Raw genomic sequence first — 8,959 nt, forward strand, 5'->3', positions numbered from 1 at the left:
TATTATTTGTGATTAATGGTTTATTTAAAAAATGGTTATTAACCATTTAGTACATACTCAAAGGTGACTTCCATATCTGAAACCTAAAAAGTGTCTTGATAATATTTATATATCATGAAATTAATTCATAGTATTGATGAGGGAGCAGGAGGCTGGCTGAGGACAGAGCAAAAGCTGGCGCCTTGCACCCCCTCTTCACCCGCTCCCCTCCATATGTGTAGCATTCCTCAGGCACCCCTGACTGCCATAAAACGAGAAATAGTTAACTTGCAGGGATCGCAATCCTGCAGAACAGGAATCTCCCTTGCTCTACAGATGTCCTAAAGACCTAAACAGGGAGGTTACCTTATCAACAGCACAAATTTCCAGAGGCAAATAACTCTCGGTTCCTGAAGCCCTAATGTCTCCCTCCCATCATAAACTGGAGGAGACTGAGGTAGAAGGGAATTTATATGATAGCAGGATCATAATACCCCACCAAGAATCTCCCAATTATCTTGATGTTAATGCCTGACCTAAAGACGACATTGATCAAGCCATAAGGGCAAGGACACCCCCCCCCGCACCTTGTAGGCCCTCCCTAACATGTGAAAACTCTGTTGAAACCTCCCATCCCTTCCCGTCACCTTCCCCCAACCATGGGGTATATAACATGCCTACCCTCACAACCCAGGGCAGCAGCTCTTCCTGCCCACGGGTCCTGTCCCCGTGCTTTAATAAACCACCATTTTGCACCAACGACATCTTAAGAATTCTTTCTTTAGTCGTCAGCTCCGAACCTCCTCACCCCACCGAACCTGACTTAGGTTCTGGGACTTCATCAGTATTAAATCTAAAAATAAAGTTTCTAACAAAATTTCTAATTTTTACTATGATTAATTTCTATGTAGTATAGCTTTAACAAAAATCTTTTGTTTCACACATACATAACAAAACTTATATATGTGGTATACATTTAAGTATTAAAAATGTTCATGACCAAGCATCTTCTGAAAATATAGTGCTATTTGTGTAGTTGTAATCAGGTGATAAATAAAACAAAAAATGACTGAAAATATAAAAGAGGTACCTGTTTTCTCTTCAAGGTGAATGAGTGGGTTCTTGGGCTTCATATTATAGTATACATGTTTGTGAATAAATCTCTGAAGTTGACCAATAACAAAATAAAAAACATTACATTAATCCATATATGTTATGAAAATTGAATGCAGCAACCTGAATCCTCTAACATAGGGTAATTATAAGATACATCTTAGGGTGCAAAGTTTCTCACGTCTTACAAGTGTTAATCTCCTGTGTACTACTTTGGACAGCTATGGTGCTGAAGTTAAAAATAAATAATAAATAATAAATGCTGCAAACACATTCTTTGCATTTGAGTTTAAAAAAAATCACAATTATTTTAGAGCCTATATATTTAATGGAACAAAATTAACAATGGTTTTTAAATGTTAAACAGGCAAACAAAAAACTGATCCATACCTGGCTAAAAGGTAAGAACATAGAAGAGACAAGAAACAAAAATTGAGGTAACTCAGTCAATTACTGACAAGCTGCTGAGTTCTCTGAGTACTGTACCTGGTCAGATTATCATCCCCATAGGTTCAAGTTTACCAGGGGTCTGACACATCCAAGACATCCAATCCCTAGTTTTCCCCTTTCCTGTATGGGTTCCCACATACTTGTCTGGAAGATTCTCCACATTCACAAAACTCAACCAAAATGTGTGTCTTATGATGCCTTATGTCTAAAGCTAACAGACACTATAACATGAGGAATGAAAACCTCCAATTAAAGTATACATTTTCAGGAAGATGTTCCTCGAGATGATTTAGTAGAACAGTGATTGCCAGCTTCCAATAAGAAAGATAGAGTGTCCAGGTATACTGATTTGAGTACCAGGTGTTCACAAATCTTTGTTATGTAACTGTTTTTTCCTCAAAGAGATTATTTTACAACCAATGAATTTAGATGGAAAGTTATATTTTCTCAAAGTAAACACAAATGTAAAATTGATATAATCAGAGAGAACAGAAATGTATAATCAGCTGGTACAACACCCATTCTCACCACACACAGGTGAAAGCTGACACTATGTGGAATTTGTGAGGTACCAAAAGTTCAAAACCCAGCTGTGGGTATTATGTCTCTTATATAAACTCTTTTGATTTACAGTATAAAAAGAAAGAAATTATGGAAGAAGCAGATAACTAAAATAGAGAAATACCTGATATCACCTTTTGCTTTTGCTTTTTTATCCTTTTAAACATAGTTTCTAAAATTGTTACTCCTTACCATTTCTATTCACATAAAAATCAGTTATCCTATCCAATATACTCTTTTATAATAACTTAGTGAAAAAAAAATCCATACCCATACAATTATTTCTAATGTCCTAGGGAATTTTATTTTTAAACTTATTTTAAATGATAAAAAAGGAAAAGCACTTATATTTCTGCCATATATAGTAGATTAGAAAATAGTTTTGTACTTTGGAGACTTAACAATATAAGTACACATACAGAGACAATACTTCAAAATTGGGTATTGTTTCAGTGAAGCTTTGACAGCCCATTTTCTTAGTATTTTCATTTGTAATGAACCTTACTGAAGGGACAATGGGGGGAAGCATCTTAGAAATGCTATTTGCCTTTCTACAATTATCTCTTTAAAAAGTAACATTGTGCCTTAAGCAAAGGATTTTACAAATTAAAATTTTTGACTCTAATAGAACAATGTAGAGCTTTGACAGGTTCTCAAATTGCAATTACTATAACAAGTATTTGATTTAACAATAATTGTGTTTTTTGATAAAAAGTACAAAATTTTGCCTCAACAATGTTTGGGATAAAAAAATACATGAAATGTGTTAAGCATTTATTGTTTAAATCCCTCAGTATTCTCATCAATAAGGAGTTTCTCAGTTTGTCAGTGTTGAGTATGTAAGGTTTTCACTGTGTCCTGGGAATTCCATTTAAAAGGCTACATATTGAAATCCATATTGTATCTATTTGTTTTAGTACCATAGTAACATATAATATGACTTGTCATTATCTGATATCTTTTTTTTTTAAGATTTTATTTATTTATTTGAGAGACAGAGCAAGAATGGGAGAGAGAGAGCATGAGAGGGGAAAGGTCAGAGGGAGACGTAGGCTCCCTGCTGAGCAGGTAATCCAAACTGGGACTGGATACCAGGACTTCAGGATCATGACCTGAGCTGAAGACAGTTGTTTAACCAACTGAGCCACGCAGACACTCATATCTGATATGTTTTTTAATATAAACAGTTTATGTGATTTCCCCCTTCTCTGCAGCTTTCCCAAATTTATTGAAAGATTCTTCAGTTCACTTGTGTTTTCTTCCTTATTGTTCTGAATCTGAACTTAGAACACTTGACATTATTATTCTATATATTCACTATGCTTACCAATTTAATTCCTACTTTTCCACCTAAAAAACTTATTGCTCTATTTCTATAAAATGCTTTACTATTATTTTATGTTCTGGATTAATATGTCCATTCTGATATCAGGTAGGATTTTAAATAACTGTTGATTTACAAGTTAGCAGAAGTGATTTATGCTCTCAACTGATTTCCATAGGTCAAACATGATATTGCTCTATTATTTTTTTTTCTGTAAAACATATGTCTTACACTAGGTTGCTGCTGGTAATCAGAATCTGAGCCAAGGGTTTATTTGGTAGGTGTTCCAGAAACAGAATTTAGAGATGAGGAACTGTAAAACAGGAATTAGGAAAGGCCAATACTGAGGTGTATTCTCCAGTTGGTTAAACAGGAGGCCTCTGAGATTCCATCTTGCTGGATCTTTTGAGGATCTGTCTAGATGTGCCTTAGAATGATCCACAGAGGGGCGCCTGGGTGGCTCAGTGGGTTAAAGCCTCTGCCTTCGGCTTAGGTCATGATCCCAGGGTCCTGGGATCGAGCCCCACATCGGGCTCTCTGCTCAGCGGGAGCCCGCTTCCTCCTATCTCTGCCTGATCTCTGCCTACTTGTGATCTCTGTTTGTCAAATAAATAAATAAAATATTAAAAAAAAAAAAAAAGAATGATCCACAGAGGCCTGGGAGAGGAGAGAATTTATCCTTTGATCTCTATCATCCATGTTCAAGGATTGCTACATAAAATGTCTCACACTTCCAAGACAAACATGACTGAATGCTGGACAGGTTATGACAGAAGTCCAGGGAATGAAGAGAAAGTTGCAAGGAGTAGTGAGTCAAAGCACTGTAAGTTATAACTGTAGGAAGCTGCTTGCTGAAGCAAGAGATGATGTAAAATGTGAGCTGAGATTACACGACATGGGACACAAGTGATGTCTGTGTCCAAAGGTACATATTGCCATATAATAAATATAACAAAATGTATAATCCAAACAATTCCATATTAAAGCAAACATAAGAAGACTCTGAAGGAAGGAGAAAAGACAGATGGCTAAAGGTTTTGAGACCCAAGGAATAATTTAATTGTGAATTTCCTGGGTTTGTTTTTGCCTTATATGTTCCCAACATGGAGCTGAAAAAACTTGCTACCCAAAACTATCAATGGACATGGACATTAAAGCCCCACAAGAGCCTTCCCTCTCTAGACAAAGGACCAGGAAATACGCAACCAAGTAAGACTGAAAATTTTAAGTTGGAAACTGCTCTACTGAAGTCAGACATCAAAGAAAAGAAACTGTGGCCCCATATAAGTCAGGTAGCAAAGGCTGAAGGGTCAGCTTAGACTTTCATACTCTTCAAGCTATAATGAGCCCTCCTCCCTACTTCTACCTCAGTGTTAGTGAAGTTCATGTGGGCAAACCTAGATTTCAATCCCTAGCTGGAGGTAATGAGGTACCTTCTACTTTAACCACTATAGTTCTCAGAAGAGAATGAAGACTCTCACAAGCTCCAGTAGTGATTAGGCAATGTCAGGGAGAATAGTAGAGAATTATTCTTACCTCTCTAGGGAGATAACAGTAGAGCTCTACTGGGGAGTAAGAATCTCCACATTGACTCAGCAACAGCAAGGTCACCCCTTCACTAGGTGTGAATGAAGGAAAGTGGAAAAAATGAACTGCTATCTCCTCCGGAAAATAATACTATGAAACCTCCTCTTCTTCTTCCGACATACATTCTGTCAGTGTATGCTATCTAATACAGATGATTTAAATAGGATCCATATTCTGTTAACATAAAACTGAAAGTAACCAGGTTTCAATGAAACTCACTCATCATATCAAGAACCAGGTAAAACTCAAATTGAATGAATCAGTAGATGTCAACACAGAAATGACAGAGATGCTAGAATTATCTGACAGAGCTTTTAAAGCAGTCATCATTAAAATGCTTCAATGGGCCAGTATTTGAAACAAATTAAAGCAAAAAAAAAGTAAAAAAAGACATAGAAATTATATATAAGAACCAAATAGAAATTTTAGAACAGGAAAATAAAAGGATAGAAATGAAAATGAATAAATAAATAAGTTCAACAGCAGAATGAACAGAGTCTCAGGGATCTTTGGGGCTATCATGAAAGTGGAAACATTTGTATCATCAGAGTCCTGGAAGGAGAGGGAAGAAAAGGTGCCTCTAAGAAATACTCAGAGAAGTAATGGCTAAAACTTCCCAAGTTTGACAGAATATATAAACTTACAGATTCAACAAAAGCAAATTTGAAAACGATAAACTCAAAGAAGATATAGTAGTAAAACTTCTGAAAATCAAGACTAAAACAAACCAACCACCTTGAAAGTAGTAAGAGAAGCAAATCCTTATCTGCTGGTAAATAAATAAATAAATATTAAATGACTTCATAAACTATAGAGAACATAATTTTTTGGAGAACAAAAATGAAGTGACACATAATTTTTCCAGAGCTGGGTGGGGGGGGAAGGAACTTAGAACAGATTGCCAACCCAGAATCCTATACCAAGCAAAAATATCTTTCAAGAATGAAGAAGAAATCAAGAAATTAACACATTAGGACAAACTAAATGAATGTATTACAAACAGAAGTCCTCTAAAAGAATAGCTACAGAAAATTCTCTAACTGGAAAAGAAAAGAAGAAAAAAGAGAAAGGAAGAAAGAGAGAGAGGGCTTGAAATATCAGAAATATTAGTAAGGCAGAAAAAAAAACATGATAGGCAAAAGTAGGGATACATACAACAGATTTTCTTTTTCTCAAGTTCTATAAATTACATTTAACATTGAAGCAAAAATTATGACACTGATGTGTTTCTAAGTGCATGTAGAGGAAATACTTAACACAACTATATTATAAACAGAGGAAGATAAATTTAAGTAAAGGAAGGAAGACTTATATATTCATTCCAGCTGGCAAAATTAGAGTATTAGTACACTTTGATAATTTATTCATTACACATATTATGTATTTCATATTATATATATAAATACATGTATATAATATGTGTACAATACCTACAAAAAAACACTAAAAAAGCTATACAAAGAAACACATTAAAAATCCACAGATAAGGGAGCTTGAGTACTCAGTCACTTAAGCCGCAGATCTTAAATTTTGCTCAGGTCATGATCTCTGGATCCTGGGATGGAGCCTCACATCAGGCTCCATAGTCAGAGGACAGTCTGCTCAAGGGTTCTTTCTCTCCCTCTGCCCTTCCTCCCACCACTCACAAGGTCCCTCTCTGAAATAAATAAAGAAATCTTAAAAAAAAAAAAAAAGGAAAGAAAGAAAAAGAAGAAGTCTACATATAGAGGAACCTGGGGCCGGTACCGACAGAGCTAGCAGGCTTGAAGAGCTTCAACAGGAGTGTGAGCAGCCTCTCTGTGAGCAGGTAACAGTGACAATGATACCACAAGTGGGGATGTTCCTTATATAGGCAGTAAGATGAGCCTTATCTTGAAGGTGGAGATCTGCTGCAAGGGCATCCTCTGCACCATTGATGTCCAATGTTGCCCTCACCAAATTTATGTCTTTGGTCAGAAAGACAGACCAACAATTCATCCAATCCCACCTCCAGATGAAGTCTTTGAATACATCATATTCCATGGGAGTGATATTAAAGACCTCACTGTTTATGAGTCACTAAACCCACAATGTTCGTCGAGCCAGACTTAGCTATCATTGTTTCCACTAAGCTCATCTATTTCTTCATTCTAGGCATTGGGTCCCTATGGACTTTTCTGCAGGATGTCAAAGCACAGTCAATTCATTTGAAGTTCATTAGTTGGGCAGCAGTTCAGTGCTATCGATGTTGCTGAAAGCTCTTTGACATTCTTTGGACAAGAAACATCAAATAGTGGTAGTGTATCCCAATGTAGCAGTTGGTTCTGCCTTTATCCACGATGCACAGTGTCTAAAAACACACCTGTATCAAGGTTGTTCAAGCCCTCAGTTAGGACCTTTGAGAAAAAGCCCAACCATGAAACAAGCAATACAGACCACCTCTGCTCACTTACCTGCTCCAGCACCTGTTGGGAGAAGGACCCCATATCAATCAGGCCTTTACTATCTGTCAGCCAAAAAGCAACAGAAAATCAAGAGCACAGGTGCACTGAAACACACAAAATTTCAAGACCAGAAAATGAACAACCCCAAAATGACAGAAACAAAAATAGTTCCAGGTGCTCTTTTGGTTCCAAAGAGAGAGTGTTGGGTTGTCAAGGTGGCAGGGCCAATGTGGTGTTCAAGAGAGTCTAATGAAATTTGAGAAACATTTTTACCTTGAAAGTGTGAATGCACATTTTAACAAGGAGGAAATTGATAGTTTCCTTATAAACTTGAGTTCAAAGTAGATAAACTTGAGGAGTAGGAGAACCCTATAAATCGTGAAGATAAATGACTCAGTAGTTGATTCTCACCAAAAACAGTGAAGGAAATGCAGATGAAGGAGATCTACTTGGACCTAATTACTATTATGACAAAAACAAATCCTTCTTTGATAATATTTCTTGTGATGATAATAGGGAACAGAGACCAAGTGGAGCTGAAGAAAGAAGATTAAATGCCAAAATCTTTGGAATTACACTTTGTCCAAACCATAACTACAGGGACTACAGAGGCAGAGGAGGTCTTGGTTTCCTTGTGGCCAAGAGCATGGTGGTGGCAGAGGTGGGAGCATCACCACCTCTGGGGATTTCATGGTGTGTTCAGAGGAATTCTTGGGTGGGACAAGGAGTTTTCAGATTTTGATACAGAAAAGACAACAAAGTTACTGCGTAGTCTACAAACAAATCTTTGAAAATAGGTGAATTTCTAGTCTTCCTGGTCCTGAGAATTGGTTTCAGTCTTTGAGAAGAATGAAGAAACTCTGCTGTATATTTGTCACCAGTACTGTGTGTGTATTTGTTTTTCTGCTTAACTTCAAAGATACAATGCAGTTACTTTTCAGGGGGTTGGTTAGGCTTATCTTGAAAAATGAGCATTAAATATATTTGGAATAGTGAGAGTTTAGCAATTTCTTATGTATAGTTAAACTACAGCAGTACTTCAGTGGGACTTAGAAGTATTTTTTCATCACTGAAAGGATTTTCTTATCACTAAATTGTATTTGCCAATTATTGTAAGTTGCCTGCAGATAGGCCATGATACTGTGTTTTGAGCTATAGAAGTTTGTGTGCGCATGTGTGTGTCCCTTCCTTCCATCTTTCCTTCCATCTTTCCTTCCTTCCTTCTTTCCTCCCTCACTCCCTCCTCTCCTCTCCTCTTTCTCTTTCTTTCTCTCTCTCTCTTTCTTTCTTTCTTCCTTCCTTTCTTTCTTTCTGGAAATCCTATAATATCCCTGTAGAGGTACCTTATTTCATCAGTTCATTAGAATGCTGTGTGGTAGAGAATTTTGTCGGTCAACTATGTACACACAGTAAAATACTGTTCTTTGAGCAAAGACAATTTTTATATAGTTGTAAAATTCCATTATACTCCATTGCCAAAAAACCTTAAGAATTTTGTACAGCTGTGTAAAAACGATCTGTT

General features: G+C 36.6%; 1 pseudogene across 1 annotated transcript; it reads left to right on the forward strand.

The window, feature by feature from the left end:
- Nucleotides 1–4,171: 4,171 nt before the first annotated feature.
- LOC309863095 (protein LSM14 homolog A pseudogene) lies at nucleotides 4,172–8,209 on the forward strand (annotated as a pseudogene). Its single transcript has 2 exons — nucleotides 4,172–4,250; nucleotides 6,822–8,209. The product of its transcript is annotated as a protein LSM14 homolog A pseudogene (transcript).
- Nucleotides 8,210–8,959: the final 750 nt, after the last annotated feature.

The sequence above is a fragment of the Mustela nivalis genome, assembly GCF_964662115.1.
Source record: "Mustela nivalis genome assembly, chromosome: 4".
Lineage (NCBI taxonomy): Eukaryota > Metazoa > Chordata > Mammalia > Carnivora > Mustelidae > Mustela > Mustela nivalis.